Source organism: Pristiophorus japonicus, chromosome 23 (genome assembly GCF_044704955.1).
Source record: "Pristiophorus japonicus isolate sPriJap1 chromosome 23, sPriJap1.hap1, whole genome shotgun sequence".
Lineage (NCBI taxonomy): Eukaryota > Metazoa > Chordata > Chondrichthyes > Pristiophoridae > Pristiophorus > Pristiophorus japonicus.
The window spans coordinates 57,969,353-57,986,145 of record NC_091999.1 but is presented as its reverse complement, the minus strand read 5'-3'; the positions used below and the strand labels follow the sequence as shown (position 1 = coordinate 57,986,145).

Genomic DNA, 16,793 nt, shown 5'->3' with positions numbered 1-16,793 from the left:
GCATTGTGACAGGAATTATATACATCCAAGAGGACTAGTTCCCCTTTTATCAATAAAAAAACAAGTGGCAGGCTTTTTGGCACTGGTATAGACAAACATACCCCCACTTATCTCTCCAGTCGTTCATTATCTCACTTTCCTATCTCCATAACTCAAGGTCAGCATACCTTGAAGTCTAACTGTGTTTTTTTGTATAAAGCATATTACATCAGTATTGTCCCTTACAAAATTCATTCAAGGGGAAAATAAAAACAAATGTTTGGTCCCGTATACTAGTCAAGTATATGTCCAAAAATCCGCTCCAACAATATTCCCCCTTTTGGTCCTGGAGGATGTTCGCGAAATCTAGATGACCACAATGATCGTAGCATGGTGTCATATATTCGTCCTTTGGGGTATGTTACTTCCCTGATGTTCCGTATGTCCACCTTGCCAGTAGCTCTAGGCTACCCTTCAAAGATAGTGGTCAGTGTCAACGTCGTCTGTTTCTTCATCCTTGGTGTCTTCAGGTATTTCCATCAGGTGTGCTGCTGCTTCTTCGGCGATTACACTGGCTACTGGATCAGTCGGGCCATCATAACTTTACAGCAGATATTAAAACACCCGATAATCAGACAGCAAGTAATTATTATTACAACCAGAATAATTACTCCATGCATAAGATAGGACCCCCAGGATTCCCCTAACAGCCAGTCAAACCAGCCAGATCCTCCTGCTGTCGTGGATAACTTCTTTACGTCCCTTCTTATGTGATCAGCGAGGTTGGTTATGTTTTCTGAATTATCGGGAATGTAAGTGCAACATTCAGCTCCAATTAAAGCACATGTGCCCCCACTTTGTGCTAGTATCTAGGGCCATTCGGTTCTGGAGTACCATTGTGCGCATGGCTACCATTTCAGCCGTTATGCCCTCCATTGCTTCAGCAATGTCGTTAACTATCTGTTCCAGTACCCTCTCTAGGTTACGTAATTCATCCATGGTGCGTCCTATCCCGAATGGGAGCATCATGACCCCAAATAGCCTCTCTACCGGGGTAAGAGCTCGTCATATTCGACCTGGTGTCTGTGCTTCTGCTAAAGTATGTACCCGTCTGACAAAGCTGACCACATATCCCAAATAACAGGACCCCCTCCAATCCTGTGGCAACCAGGGGTAGGCCTTGTGCCCGCACACAAAATAAGTGCCATTGTATGCTTTTAGATTCGATCCCAATCTCTCTCTCTCAGCCCCCGTCGCCACCTAATCTCAGGGTCCCAGTCCTGGCTACTTGTCTGATTCTTCAAACCCTTCATTTCAAGGAACCCCTGGTTTATTGTTTCGCTGTCTGTTATGTTCCACCTGGTGAGGTTAAAGTATTGCGTACAATTGCTATATCCTGCTCAAAACCTGTTTCCTCACCAGTCAGGTTTCGAGTGAAACAAATGTCAGCGGTGAGCCTTCCAACTCCTGAGGTGTTGGTCAAAACCATGAATGGGTGTCGTACCGACCTATTGTATTCCGGCTGGTACCATCCATCAATGCATCCAAAAGGTAACCCCCCCCATCTCCACGTTTCTTTATTACCCACTCCACTACTTCCGAAATGTTGAGGGAGATTGACCTCAAAGGGATGCCTCCTTTGCTATGTATGGGGATGTGCAAACATACCCAGCAACCAGAAAAGTTCCCATTTTGCGCGTAAACATAAGACATGTATAAAAAGGTATTCACATGTAACTCTCGTTTCGGTCTAGCTAGCAGGCCGGACCAAACATGAACTATGATAATCGCACCGGTCACAATATATAGTTTCATCTTATTACTCTATAATTAACAAATAGTCAAAGGCAAAATGGCCATATGGCTTGCTTGAAGAATCTCTCGCTGTCAATCTGTAAATAGACAAACAACAACAAATAATACGTGTGCTAAACGGCTGGTTCAAAAACCTTAAGCTGGGTCCAATGCTTCCATTGTCCGTTCCCTTTAACATCGATGCAGGCACAAGTGTCCCCGCTGATTATAACCTCATATGGTCCTATCCATTTTGGGGCAAACCCCAGTTTTCCCGGGAGGACCCTTACCATAACGCGACTTCCCGCCAACGGGACTTCAGGGAGCTTTGTAAGCTCTGCTTCCGCGTATCTTTCTTGCTGATTGTCCCTAACTAATTTACACATCCCTTTTAATTGAGTACTTAGTTCCAAGGCACACCTTTTTATTTTGTCTTTTAATGGGCCTACATCGGCCCCCCCTGTTATGATGTTCTCTGGTAATTGCATCGCCCTTCCTGTCATTAGTTCATAAGGGGTTAATCCGGTTGTCCAGTTTGTCGTGGCTCTTAACTTCCTCAATATAATGGGTACTACTTCCGTCCACGTTTTTCCTGACGTTTGCATGGCCTTTGCCAGGGCGTTCTTAAGGGTATGGTTCATGCGCTCTACCATCCCAGAACTCTGCAGGTGGTAGGGGATGTGGAATTTTTATTTTATGCCCATCAGCTGGCATATTGTTTTTACAATCTTCCTGGTGAAGTGGGTGCCTTGGTCAGAATATCCTTACCACTGTTGAGGCAGTGCAATCACGTGTGGGGAAAACTTCTACCCACCGGGTAAGTTGATCTATAATCACTAGGCAATATCTTTTTTCGATGGGATGGGGACAAAGGACCTGTGAAATCAATTTGTACATGTTCCCATGGCACCCGTTGACGGGGCTGGTGTCCCATTTTAATTTTAATGGGCCGGCCTGGATCATATTGTGCGCACGTAATGCATCGATGGCAATGTTTGGTGATATCTCTCCCCATCCCTTTCCACCACCAATCTCTCCCAAGACTCCCGGTCATGGCCTCTCATCCTGATTGAGACAGGCCATGATGCAACTCCAATAAGGTATTCTGTATGCATTCAAGCGCCATTACCTTGTAATTTCGTCTCCAAACATTATCCTTCCCTTGCGTTGCGCCCTGCTTTGTCCACATACCTATTTCCTCCTCAGAAGTGTCCTGGTGTAGTTTCTCAATACTTATCTGTTCGTCTCGGGCTCCAGCAGCACTGACTTAATTTTAATAATTTAAAATCATTATCAATGGAGAGTGTTTTTTACCTCTTCAAATTTTTTTTTCCAATTAAACCAATATCTTTTTCACAGCTGATATCAACTGGTATTTAGTAAGTTATGTCTTTACCCATCGCAAACACCCCTTTATTTTTTCCAGCACCTAATTATTGTATTACGTCTTTTTTTTTTAGATCACCTTTCTTCAAATTAGGTTTTGTATTGAAAATCATCAGACAATCGAAGACAGTTTTTCTTTCCAATCGTTCAATTTGTTTATTTTCAAAGTTGCGTCTTTATCTTTTTCTTTTCTAAACTGCTAAAGCTTACTGTTTTAGCATTTTTCAAATGTCCCTTTTACACCTTCACAGATAGCTCACCACTAGCCCAGGAGTTGGCCTGATCCCTGAAGGTATTTCTCAATTTAAATCTTTTTTTTTACTGAACTAGAAGCTTTTGTGTCAAGGTTTTACACAAAGGAAAATGGGAGCATTTTAAAAGGCATTCTTTATCTCATTCCTCGACTAAATTTATGTCTTTCAACCCAATTGCATGTTTTCTTTCGACAAGTAAGTGAGTGTGTCAAATAAATTCTTTTTTTTTTAACTACTGGGACCATGTATTTTTTATCTTTTATTGAACAAACCTATCCTTTGTGCATTTCCTAGCTCTGTAACTTATCATCCGAATATATCCACACCTGCGTTTCTAACTTAAAATGTAATACCATAAGGTTCACACTTTCTTAAACTTCCCATATATAGGACAACACTGCGAAGGGTTAAAAAAAACTTTCACCCTGTTTGGAAAAGGTGGGTGGAGCTAAAACAGTCAGCCACTCCATACCTTCCCAAACAGGCTTTTCATTCATTCCGCAGTCAAAATCACTCAAGTATTCTCATTCAAAATAGACATTCACAAAAGTCTCTCTTCATTCAACAAAGCTTCAGTCTGGCCAGTTCTATTTTTGGATCCATATGTCACTTAAGATAGTCACTATCAGATTTCTTATGGCATTATGTAATTACGCAAGTTACAATTAATGATAGGAATTAATTAATGACCCGGGCAGCCCGCGTTTTACATTCCCTTCCTTACCTTCCATGTTCGCCAGTCTTGGACGTTTCCCTTTGTTTCTGTAATACTCACGGCCATGACTACTCTGTGGAGACCCTTTGTCTTCGCAACAAAGCTAGTGTGTTTCCTTACCACCGGAGTTTCGGCTCTAGGTTGGAGTGATCAGCTCCCTTCTGCACCGACCTTATTTGCTAAAGGGACAAGTCAAACTGGTTAGTCAGCCTCCTCCTGCTATCTACTTACTCGTATCTTATACACTATCCCGTCGTGCTCATACACCTCTCTCTCAGTCTCAAACACCAGATTCCAAATACTGTCTTAAGTGATCACGTCTGATCGGACAGTATCCTGTTTGTGACGCCATTTTGTTGTGGAAAAATATTTCCGAGACTGTATAATATATAAAGAGAGGTTTATTAAATCGGAGACAAAGCTTTGGGAGAAGTGTTAGAGACCCCTGTCTTTGAACCAGCTTCTCAATTTGATATCTACAGTGAAATTTTTTATCTTACAAATTATGTCACTTTACATCACGTCCTTAAGTCCAATCATCGCATTACAAGGTTTACAAAGCTTTTCATACAATTACTGTCCAAGGCTGAGCTCTTGATATAAACCAGCCTCGCATTGTGACAGGAATTATATACATCCAAGAGGACTAGTTCTCCTTTTATCAACAAAAAAACAAGTGGCAGGCTTTTTGGCACCGGTATAAACAAACATACCCCCACTTATCTCTCCAGTCGTTCATTATCTCACTTTCCTATCTCCATAACTCAAGGCCAGCATACCTTGAAGTCTAACTGCGCTTTTTTTATATAAAGCATAATGCATCAGTATTGTCCCTTACAAAATTTATTCAAGGGGAAAATAAAAACAAATATTTGGTCCCGTATACTAATCAAGTATATGTCCAAAAATCCGCTCCAACAGGGGCACACACTCAGTCCAGTATCTGAAAGTGATTAAGAGACGGTGTATTGTGTTTAGTGATCCCGGGCGTGTTTCTGACACCTTTGCTCGATACCAAGGCAAGGAGAGGTACTCTGGAAGGTAAGAGGAACTGGGACTTGTCCCTGAGAGTAACCAAAGATATGAGACTGAAATAATGGAGAATTAGAAAGTAGAAAATGCACAAAATGGTGCAGTCGGTAACAGGAAATAACTTAGTCCCCTCTTATCTTGGAGACATCAAATATCGACACACTCTGTTATTTAAAATATCAAATTATTAAACTCCAGCCCAGTTATAGGGGTTATTCACATCAGCAGAAACAAATTCCAACCAACACAAGAAACAAGATTCAGTCAGGAAGCCATTAACACCAGCAATAACAGCAGAATCTAACCCCTGCAGTCACTTGTGAACTCGCTGGTGTGTCAGCAGGTTGGATGACTGAGTGAATCACTTCCCACAATCAGAGCAGGTGAACGTCCTCTCCCCAATGTGACTGTGATGATGCATTTCCAGTTTACAAGGTTGGGTTCAATTCTGCACCCGCTGTGCGCAGAGTGAGAATAAAATCAATGAGCTGCTGATTCTCTCTGCTGGACACTGCGTCTTTTGTGCTGGTCCAATAGGGTGAACCCATGCTGCCCCAATAAGGTGAGCCCGGGCTGGCCAGTAGGCTGAGCCTGGGCTGGCCCAAAAGAGTGCAATTGAGTGGCCCAATAGGGTGAGGCCGTGCTGGCCCAATAGGGTCAGCCCGTGCTTGCCCAATTGGATGAGCCCATGCTAGCCCAATAGTAAGATCCTGGGCTGGACCAATAGGGTGAGCCCAGGCTGCCCAATAGGTTGAGCCCAGGCTGGCCCAATCGGTTGAGCCCAGGCTGGCCCAATAAGGTGAGTCGGGCTGGCCTAGAGTCACCAGGCAACAATCAGCACAAGAAGACTCCCTTTCAGGGGCCACTGACCTGGTCACAAACATCTGGTCCAATCAAACTGACAGACAACCTGAAGCCCCGCCCACCCATTGTCCCTGCTGAAAAAGCCACGCATGCGCCGCGAGATCCGCCCAGACCAAGATGGCGGCCGCTAAGCCCGCTCCCTCCAACCTGGCCAAGATGGCGGCCGCTCAGCCCATCTCCCACCCCCCCACCATGACCAAGATGGCGGCCGCTGAGCCCGTTCCCTCCACCATGACCAAGATGGCGAAGATGGCGGCCACTGAGCCCGCTCCCTCCACCCTGACCAGTATGGCGGCCGCTGAGCCCGCTCGCCCCGCCCTGACCAAGATGATGGCCGCTGAGCCCACTCCCCCGGACGCTCATTGACCGTGTCTGTTACCGGTGGGTAAACACGGGGTCTGCAGGCTGTGATTCTGGGCCTGGGGACGAGCCCAGGTGTGTGTGAAGCGGATGGTGCGGAGTGTTGTCTCTCGGGCCTGGGCCCACACTCGGGCTGTGTGACCCCACTCACTCCCCGGGTTTATTAACCCAGAAAACTATTGGTTCTGCACTTTGTGATTGACAAGCGGCAAGCCCCGCCCCCTCCTAGCCCGAATCATTCCATGCAGGTGGTGCAGGGAAATAGGACTTGAGGAAGGCACTTCGGCTGGGGGAGACATGTACTGGGACTGGGGTAAGGCACATCGGCTGGGGGAGACATGCACTGGGACTGGGGTAAGGCACATCGGCTGGGGGAGACATGCACTGGGACTGGGGTAAGGCACATCGGCTGGGGGAGACATGCACTAGGACTGTGGTAAGGCACATCGGCTGGGGGAGACATGCACTAGGACTGTGGTAAGGCACATCGGCTGTGGGAGACATGCACTAGGACTGGGGTAAGGCACATCGGCTGGGGGAGACATGCACTAGGACTGGGGTAAGGCACATCGGCTGGGGGAGACATGCACTAGGACTGGGGTAAGGCACATCGGCTGGGGGAGACATGCACTAGGACTGGGGTAAGGCACATCGGGTCGGGGACACATGCACTGGGACTGGGGTAAGGCACTTCAACTGGGGGAGGGATACATTGGGACTGGGAAAAGGCACATCGGTGGGGGAGGGATACATTGGGACTGGGGTAAGGCATTTCAACTGGGGGAGGGATACATTGGGACTGTGGTAAGGCATTTCAACTGGGGGAGGGATACATTGGGACTGGGGTAAGGCACATCGGTGGGGGAGGGATACATTGGGACTGGGGTAAGGCACTTCAGCTGGGGAGGGATACATTGGGACTGGGGTAAGGCACATCGGTGGGGGAGGGATACATTGGGACTGGGGTAAGACACATCGGCTGGGGGAGGGATACATTGGGACTGGGGTAAGGCACTTCAACTCGGGTAAGCATGCACTGGGACTGCGTTAAGGCACTTCAACTTGGGCAGGCATGCACTGGGACTGGGTTAAGGCACTTCAACTAGGGTAGGCATGCACTGGGACTGGGTTAAGGCACTTCAACTAGGGTAGGCATGCACTGGGACTGGGTTCAGGCACTTCAACTAGGGCAGGCATGCACTGGGACTGGGGTAAGGCACTTCGGCTGGGGAGGAATACACTGGGACTGGGGTAAGGCACTTCAAATGTGGGAGGGATACATTGGGACAGGAACAACGTACTTCAACTGGGGGAGGGATACACATGGACTGGGGTAAGGTACTTCGGCTGGGGAGGGATACACTGGGACTGGGGTAAGGCACTTCAAATGTGGGAGGGATACATTGGGACAGGAACAAGGTGCTTCAACTGGGGGAGGGATACACATGGACTGGGGTAAGGTACTTCGGCTGGGGAGGGATACACTGGGACTGGGGTAAGGTACTTCAAATGTGGGAGGGATATATTGGGACAATAACAAGGTACTTCAACTGGGGGAGGCATGCGCTGGGACTGGGGTAAGGCACTTCAACTGTGGGAGGGATAAACTGGCACTGGGGTAAGGCACTTCAACTGGGGGAGGGATAAACTGGCACTGGGGTAAGGCACTTCAACTGAGGGAGGCATACACTGGGACTGGAGTAAGAAACTTTGGCTGGGGAGCGATACAATGTGACTGGAGGAAAGGCACTTCAACTGTGGGAGGGATACACTGTGTCTGGAATAAGACACTTCAACTGCGGGAGGCTTACACCAGGACTGGGCAAAGGCACTTCAGCTGGGAGGGATACCCTGGGACTGGGGTAAGGCACTTCAACTGGGGGATGCTAACACTGGGACTGGAGTAAGACACTTCAACTGGTGGAGGGATACACTGGGACTGGAGGAAAGGCACTTCAACTGTGGGAGGGCTACACTGGGTCTGGAATAAGACACTTCAAATGGGGGAGGCATAAACTGAGACTGTGTTAAGGGCACTTCAATTGGGGGAGGGATACACTGGGATTAGGATAAGGCACTACGGTTGGGGGAGGCATGCACTGGGACTAGGGTAAGGCACTTCGGCTGGTGGAGAATATACTGGGAATGGGGTAGGGTACTTCGGCTGGGGGAGGCAAGCACTGCAATGGGGGTAAGGCATTTCGGCTGGGCAAGGCATGCACTGCGCCTGGGGTAAAATACTTTGGCTGGGGGTGGCATGCACTCATACTGTGGCAAGGCACTTCGGCTGGGGGAGGCATGCACTGGGATGGGGTAAGGGACTTCGGTTGTGGGGGAGGTGTGCACTGGGTCTGGGGTAAGGCACTTTGGCTGGGATAGGCATAAACTGTGACTGGTTTAAGGCACTTTGGTTGGTGGAGGCATATACTGGGACTGGGACAAGGCATTTTGGCTGGGAGAGGCATGCACTGGGACGGGTGTAAGCGACTTCGGCTGGCAGAGGTGTGCACTCGGACTGGAGTAAGGCACTTCAACTGGGAGAGGCATGTACTGGGACTGGGGTAAGGCACTGCATCTGGGTAGGGATACAGTGGGACTGGGGTAAGGTACTTCGGCTGGGGAGGGATGCACTGGGACTGTAACAATGCACTTCAACTCGGGGAGGCATGCACTGGGACTCGGGGTAGGCTCTTCAACTGGGGGAGGTATATACTTGGACTGGGGTAAGGCACTTCAAATGTGGGAGGGATACATTGGGACAGGAACAAGGTACTTCAACTGCGGGAGGCATACACTGGGACTGGGGTAAGGCACTTCAACAGAGGGAGGGTTACACTAGGACTGAATTAAGGCACTACAGCTGGGGGAGGCATATACTGGGATTGGGTTAGAGCACTTTGGCTGAGGAGGCATGCACTGGGACTGGGGTAAGGCACAATGGCTGGGGGAGGCACTTCAACTGGGGGAGGGATAAACTGGCACTGGGGTAAGGCACTTCAACTGGGGGAGGCATACACTGGGACTGGAGTAAGAAACTTCGGCTGGGGAGCAATACACTTTGACTGGAGGAAAGGCACTTCAACTGTGGGAGGGATACACTGGGTCTGGAATAAGGCACTTCAACTGCGGGAGGCTTCCACCGGGACCGGTCTAAGGCACTTCAGCTGGGGAGGGATACCCTGGGACTGGGGTAAGGCACTTTGGCTGGGTGAGGCATATACTGGGACTGGGGTAGGGTACTTTGGCTGATGGAGGCATGCATTTGCACTGAGAAACGCTACTTCGGCTGGGGGAGGCATATATTGTGACTTGGGTAAGGTACTTCGGCTGGGGGAAGCATGCACTGGGACTGGGCTAAGGCACTTCAACTGACACTGGGACTGGGCTAAGGCACTTCAACTGGTGGAGGCATGCACTGGGACTGGGGTAAGGCACTTCAACTGGTGGAGGCATGCACTGGGACTGGGCTAAGGCACTTCAGCTGGGGGAGGCATGCACTGTGACTGGGATAAGGCACTTTGGTTGGGGGAGGCATGCACTGTGACTGGGATAAGGCACTTTGGCTGGGGGAGGCATGCAATGGGACTGGGGTAAGGCACTTCGGCTGGGGGAGGCACATACTGTGACTGGGATAAGGCACCACAGCTGGGGGAGGGTTGCACTGGGACTGGGGTAAGACACTTTGGCTGGGCGAGGCATAGACTGGACTGGGGTAAGGCGCTTCAACTGAGGGAGGGATACACTGGCACTGGGGTAAGGCACTTCAACTGGGAGAGGCATAAACTGGGACTGGGATAAGGCACTTCGGCTGGTGGAGGCATGCACTGGGACTGGGGTAAGGCACTTCAACTGGTGGAGGCATGCACTGGGACTGGGCTAAGGCACTTCAGCTGGGGGAGGCATGCACTGTGACTGGGATAAGGCACTTTGGTTGGGGGAGGCATGCACTGTGACTGGGATAAGGCACTTTTGCTGGGGGAGGCATGCAATGGGACTGGGGTAAGGCACTTCGGCTGGGGGAGGCACATACTGTGACTGGGATAAGGCACCACAGCTGGGGGAGGGTTGCACTGGGACTGGGGTAAGGCACTTCGGCTGGGCGAGGCATAGACTGGACTGGGGTAAGGCGCTTCAACTGAGGGAGGGATACACTGGCACTGGGGTAAGGCACTTCAACTGGGGGAGGCATAAACTGGGACTGGGATAAGGCACTTCGGCTGGGGGAGGCATGCACTGGGACTGGGGTAAGGCACTTCGGCGGGGGAGGCATGCACTGGGACTGGGGTAGGGTACTTTGGCTGGGGAAGGCATATACTGGGATTAGGGTAAGGCACTTCGGCTGGGCAAGGCATGCACTGCGACTGGGGTAAAATACTTTGGCTGTTGGAGGCATGCACTCACACTGTGACAAGGCACTTCAGCTGGGGGAGGCATGCACTGGGACTGGGGTAAGGCACTTCAGCTGGTGGAGGGTTGCACTGGGACTGGGGTAAGGCACTTCGGCTGGGGGAGGCATGCACTCTGACTGGGGTAAGGCACTTCGGCTGGGGGAGGCATGCACTGTGACTGGAGTAAGGCACTTCGGCTGGGAGAGGCATGCACTTGAACTTTGGTAAGGCACTTCGGCTGGGGAGGCATATACTGGGACTGGGGTAAGGCACTTTGGCTGTGGGAGGCATATACTTGGATGGTGGTAAGACACTTCGGCGGGAGGAGAAATGCAATGGGACTAGTGTCGGGCACTTCTGCTGGGTGAGGCATGCACTGGGACTGGTGTAAGGCACTTCGTCTGGGGGAGGCATATCTTGGGACTGGGGTAAAGCCCTTCGGCTGGGGGAGGCATGTATTGGGACTGGGGTAAAGCACTTCGGCTGGGGGAGGCATGTATTGGGACTGGGGTAAACCCCTTTGGCTGGGGGAGGCATGTATTGGGACTGGGGTAAAGCACTTCTGCTGGGGGGGGCATGTATTGGGACTGGGGTAAAGCACTTCTGCTGGGGGAGGCATGTACTGGGACTGGGGTAATGCACTTCGGCTGGGGGAGGCATGCACTGGGATGGGGGCAAGGTACTTTGGCTGGCCCTTGCTATCTTATGGGGAGCTCTGTCCTCTGGCACTTCAGCAATTCAAAGTGGATCAAGTTTCAATTTGCAAAGTCAGTGAGACCTTGGGATGGGCGGTTCCAGTTACACATTCCAGTGAAATCTCAGGGTGTGGCTTATCCTCCAAGGGACCAATCATAGACAAATGGTGCGGCGTGGCGGCCATTTTGGCAGTACAAATAAGCATGTTCTTTATTAACCCGCTCCCTCCCTCCGCCCATCTCTCACCTGCTGACTCACCCAGTGTGCATGCTCAGTTCACACTGCCTGGCTGATTGACAGCAGCTCCCGACCAATAGGGAGAATGGGGGCGGGGCTGGAGGACCAGGCAGGCGGTTGGTCCTCCAGCCAATCAGACTGTGTGAGAGGTGAGGCTTGCAGCCCCGCAGTGGGCGGGGCTGGGTCTGGATCTCGCTCATTGGCTGAAACTCTGCCCCATTGTTAAAGCTGATGTCCCTCAAACTCCAGGAGGAAATGGGACATTTCTGTCGTGGCTTTAAACAGATGGAACTCTGTGGGGTGGAGGAAACATTGCAGCATTTGGTAGTGACATGGATTCATTCAGGCCAGACAGCGGGGATTATTTCTGGAAATAAAACAGTGTAGTTGTTTCTGTTGAAACAGATGAAACCCTGTCGTTGTGGAGCAACCACACTTCTCATGTCCTGGTCAATCACGTGTGCAACAAGTGTCGTCATGGAAGTAAAGGATGGTATCAAATTGGAAAAAATGGCAGATAATGTTGTGAAGGACAGTGGAAGGCCAGAGGATTGGGAATTTTTAGAAACCTGCAAAGGATGACGAAAAATGAAAAAGATAGAGAAGATAGCAGATGAGAGCAAACTAGCAAGAAATATAAAAACAAACAGTAAGAGCTTCTGCTGGGATATAAAAAGGAAACGAGTATCTAAAGTAAACATTGCTCGCTTAGAGGATGACATTGGAGAATTACTAATGGGAAACACGGAAATGGCAGAGATTTTGAACTAATATTTTGTATTAGGCTTCACGGTAGAGGACACTAGAAACATACCAACAGTTGATAACCAAGGAGCTATTGCGGAGGGGGAGTGGGGGGGATGACTTAAAACAATCACTATCACTACAGATAAAGTGCTAATCAAACTAATGTGACTAAAGGTGGACAAGTCCTCTGGACCTGACGGCATAAATCCTCGGGTCTTAAAATAATTAGTTGCAGAAATAATGCATGCATTGGTTGTAATCCACCAAAATTCCCTGAATTCTGGAGAGGTCCCAGTGGACTGGAAAACTGCAAATGTAACACGCCTATTCAAGTAAGGAGGGAGACAGGGAGCAGGAAACTATACATCAGTTAGCTTACCAGCTGTCAGTGGGAAAATAATCGAGTTCATCATTAAGGAAGTACTAGCAGGACATTTAGGAAACCATACTGCAGTTAGGCAGAGATAGCATGGTTTTATGAAAGAGAAATCAGGTTTGACAAATTTGCTGTAGTTGTTTGAGGATGTAACGAGCAGAGTGGATAAGGGAGAACCACTTGATGTTGTATATTTTAATTTCCAGAAAGAATTCGATAAGGTGCCACACAAAATATTACTGCACATGCTAAGAGCTCATGGGGTTGGGGATAATATATCAGCATGGATAGAGGATTGTCGAACTAACAGAAAATAGAGTGTCCGGATAAATGGATCATTTTCAGGTTGGCAAACAGTAACTAGTGGGGTGCCGCAGTGATAAGTACTGGGGCCTCAACTAATTACAATTTATATCAATGACTTGGATGAAGGGACCGAGTGTAACGCAGCCAAATTTGCCGATGGTACAAAGATAGGTGGGAAAGCAAGTTGTGAGGAGGACGCAAAGAATCGACAAAGGGGTATAGATAGGCTCAGTGAGTGGGCAAAAATCTGGCAGATGGACTATAATGTGGTAAAATATCAGGTGATTTCCTTTGGTAGGAAAAAAAAAGCAAATTATTATTTAGATGTGGACAATTATAAAATGCTGTTATACAGAGAGATCTGGGGATTCTTGTACATGAAACTCAAAATGTTTGCATGCAGGTACAGCTGGCCTTTATTGCAAAGGGGATGGAGTCTAAAAGTAGAGAAGTACTGCTACAACTGTAAGACCACACCTGGGCTACTGCGCACAGTTTTGGTCTGGACTTGTCTCCATTCTCGTGCCGAGAGGATTGATACACCCAGATGGGAAGGACAACATTTGAGTACACTGATTCCCCACCAATTCCCATTCCCCTTCTTTCTGGTGGATATGGAGGGGCCACTGTGTGTAATGAGCAAGTCATTAAGAATTGTCAGCAAGCTCTTTCCAATTGGAGATTTTATTCAGTGGAAACTTTCACACACTATTGTAGATTTTGTACCAAAGATCAATTTAGGATTAAAGTAAAAGTTCATCATTTTATTGCAAACTAAATTTATGTTGAGAATTGCTGAATTAAGGGGAAAGATAACCCACAGTGTTTCTTAAATGGACACTGCAGCCCTGAGAACACAATCAGCAATATATCCAGAATATTAAAGTCCAGCCCAGTTACAGGGTTATTAACATCAACAGAGACAAACCCCAACTGTCAGAATGAACATGGTTCAGTCAGGATATGATTAACAGCCTCAATAACAGCAGAATCCAACTCCTGTCGTCACTTGTGAACTCGCTGGTGTTTCAGCAGGGTGGATGACTGAGTGAATCCCTTCCCGCACTCCGAGCAGGTGAATGGCCTCTCCCCAGTGTGAACTCGCTGGTGTGTCAGCAGGTGGGATGCCTGAGTAAATGCCTTCCCACACTCCGAGCAGGTGAACGGCCTCTCCCCAGTGTGTACTCGCTGGTGTGTCAGCAGGTTGGATGACTGAGTAAATCCCTTCCCACATTCAGAGCAAGTGAATGGCCTCTCCCCAGTGTGAACTCCCTGGTGTGTCAGCAGGTGGGATGAACAAGTGAATCCCTTCCCACACTCATAGCAGGTGAATGGCCTCTCCCCAGTGTGAACTCGCTGGTGTGCCAGCAGGTTGGATGAACAAGTGAATCCCTTCCCACACTCCGAGCAGGTGAACGGCCTCTCCCCAGTGTGTACTCGCTGGTGTGACTGCAGGTGGGATGACTGAGTGAATCCCTTCCCACACTCAGAGCAAGTGAACGACCTCTCCCCAGTGTGAACCCGCTGGTGTGTCAGCAGGATGGATGGCTGAGTGAATCCCTTCCCACACTCAGAGCAGGTGAACGGCCTCACCCCAGTGTGAACTCGCTGGTGTGTCAGCAGGTTGGATGAACAAGTGAATCCCTTCCCACACTCACAGCAGGTGAACGGCCTCTCCCCAGTGTGAACTCGCTGGTGTTTCAGCAGGTTGGATGAACAAATGAATCCCTTCCCACACTCCGAGCAGGAGAACGGCCTCTCCCCAGTGTGAACTCGCTGGTGTTTCAGCAGGTCGGATGATGCAGTGAATCCCTTCCCACACTCCGAGCAGGTGAACAGCCTCTCCCCAGTGTGAACTCGCTGGTATTTCAGCATGTCGGATGACTGAGTGAATCGCTTCCCACACTCAGAGCAGGTGAATGGCCTCTCCCCAGTATGACTGTGTTGATGAATTTCCAGGACAGATGGTGATCTGAATCCCTTCCCACAGTCCCCACATTTCCACGGTTTCTCCATGGTGCGGGTATCCTTGTGACTCTCCAGGTTGGACGATCAGTTGAAGCCTCACCCACACACACAACACGTTTACAGTTTCTCCCCGCTGTGAATGGTGCGATGTTTCTTCAGGCTGTGTAACTGGTTAAAGCTCTTTCCACAGATATTTGAAATCTTTTCGCACAGACAGAACAGACAAACATTTCTCCTTCCACTTTGAAAGGCCGATGATATTCAGGTCCTGATGAATCGATTGACTCCGTCAGATCTTGACACGATGTTTGGTTTGTGTTTCCTGTCTGAAAATCTCCCCTTCTAATATGCTGTAAAAGGAGATAACAAAACTCATCACTGTCAGTACAAGACACAAATTCAGGATAGACACATCTAGTTTCCATGGAACATTCTTTTCTCTCTTGTTCATCCAAAGCTGTAAATCCCTATCCCACACAGTGTCCCTCCTGCAGCGCTGAAATCCAAATCAACACACATTTCTAGCCTGTTTCTCCTCTACTCCCAGTTTTCACCACCAATTCTGGTTGGGTTCAGTTCTACACTCACTGGTTCCCGTCCCTCTCCTCCCCTGAATGTTCTGACTGTGGCTGGGTTCAGGTCGACACTCACTGGTTCCCCACATCCCTTGAAAATGCTGAGTCTGGTTGTGTTCAGTTCCGGACTCACTGGTTCCCTACCTCTGCTCCCCTGATGGTGCGGTCTCTGGCTGGGGTCATTTCTGCAATCACTGGGTCCCCTCCGTCCCTCCCCTCTTTCCCCACAACTGAAGATGCTGACTCTGGCTGGGTTTACTTCTACTGTCACTGGTTCCTCTCCCTTGAAGGTACTGACCATGGATGGGTTTAGTTCTACACTCACTGGTTCCCCTCCCCTGAAGTTACTGACTATGGCTGGGTTCAGTTCTACACTCATTGGTTCCCCTCCCCTGAAGGTGCTGACTCTGGCTGGGTTCAATTCTACATTCACTAGTTCCCCTCCCCTGAAGGTGCTGACTCTGGCTGGGTTCAGTTCTCCACTCACTGGTTCCCCTCCCCTGAAGGTACTGACTCTGGCTGGGTTCAGTTCTACACTCACTGGTTCCCCTCCCCTGAAGGTCCTGACTCTGGCTGGGTTCAGTTCCAGACACTGACATCATTCACTTTGTTCCTGCACCAAGATGGCCATGCCTGCGCTGTGCTGCTCAGTGAATCAAATTGGCGGCGTGAACATGCCTTCCTGCACCAAGATGGCCGCCGTTGGCCTGGGCCTGTGACCGGGAGAAAGCCCCAAAGCTGCAACCGCCGATATTCCGGTTATTATTCCGCGCTTGCAGTGAGCACCGATTGTTTATGAAGCCTCCCCAGCTCCCCGCTGGTCCATTAGTTTCTATAGGTGTGTAAAGAGAAAAAGGTTAGTAAAGACAAACGTAGGTCCCCTGCAGTCAGAATCAGGGGAAGTCAAAACTGGGAACAAAGAAATGGCAGACCAATTGAACAAGTACATTGGTTCGGTATTCACTAAGGAGGACACCAACAACCTTCCGGATATAAAAGGGGTCAGAGCGTCTAGTAAGGAGGAGGAACTGAGGGAAATCCTTATTAGTCAGGAAATTGTGTTGGGGAAATTGATGGGATTGAAGGCCGATAAATCCCCAGGGCCTGATGGACTGC

At 49.2% G+C, this 16,793-nt stretch overlaps 1 pseudogene; it reads right to left on the bottom strand.

Moving 5' to 3' along the window:
- LOC139235559 (zinc finger protein 256-like) overlaps positions 1-15,433 on the bottom strand; it is a 29,720-nt pseudogene extending 14,287 nt beyond the window's left edge.
- Positions 15,434-16,793: the final 1,360 nt, after the last annotated feature.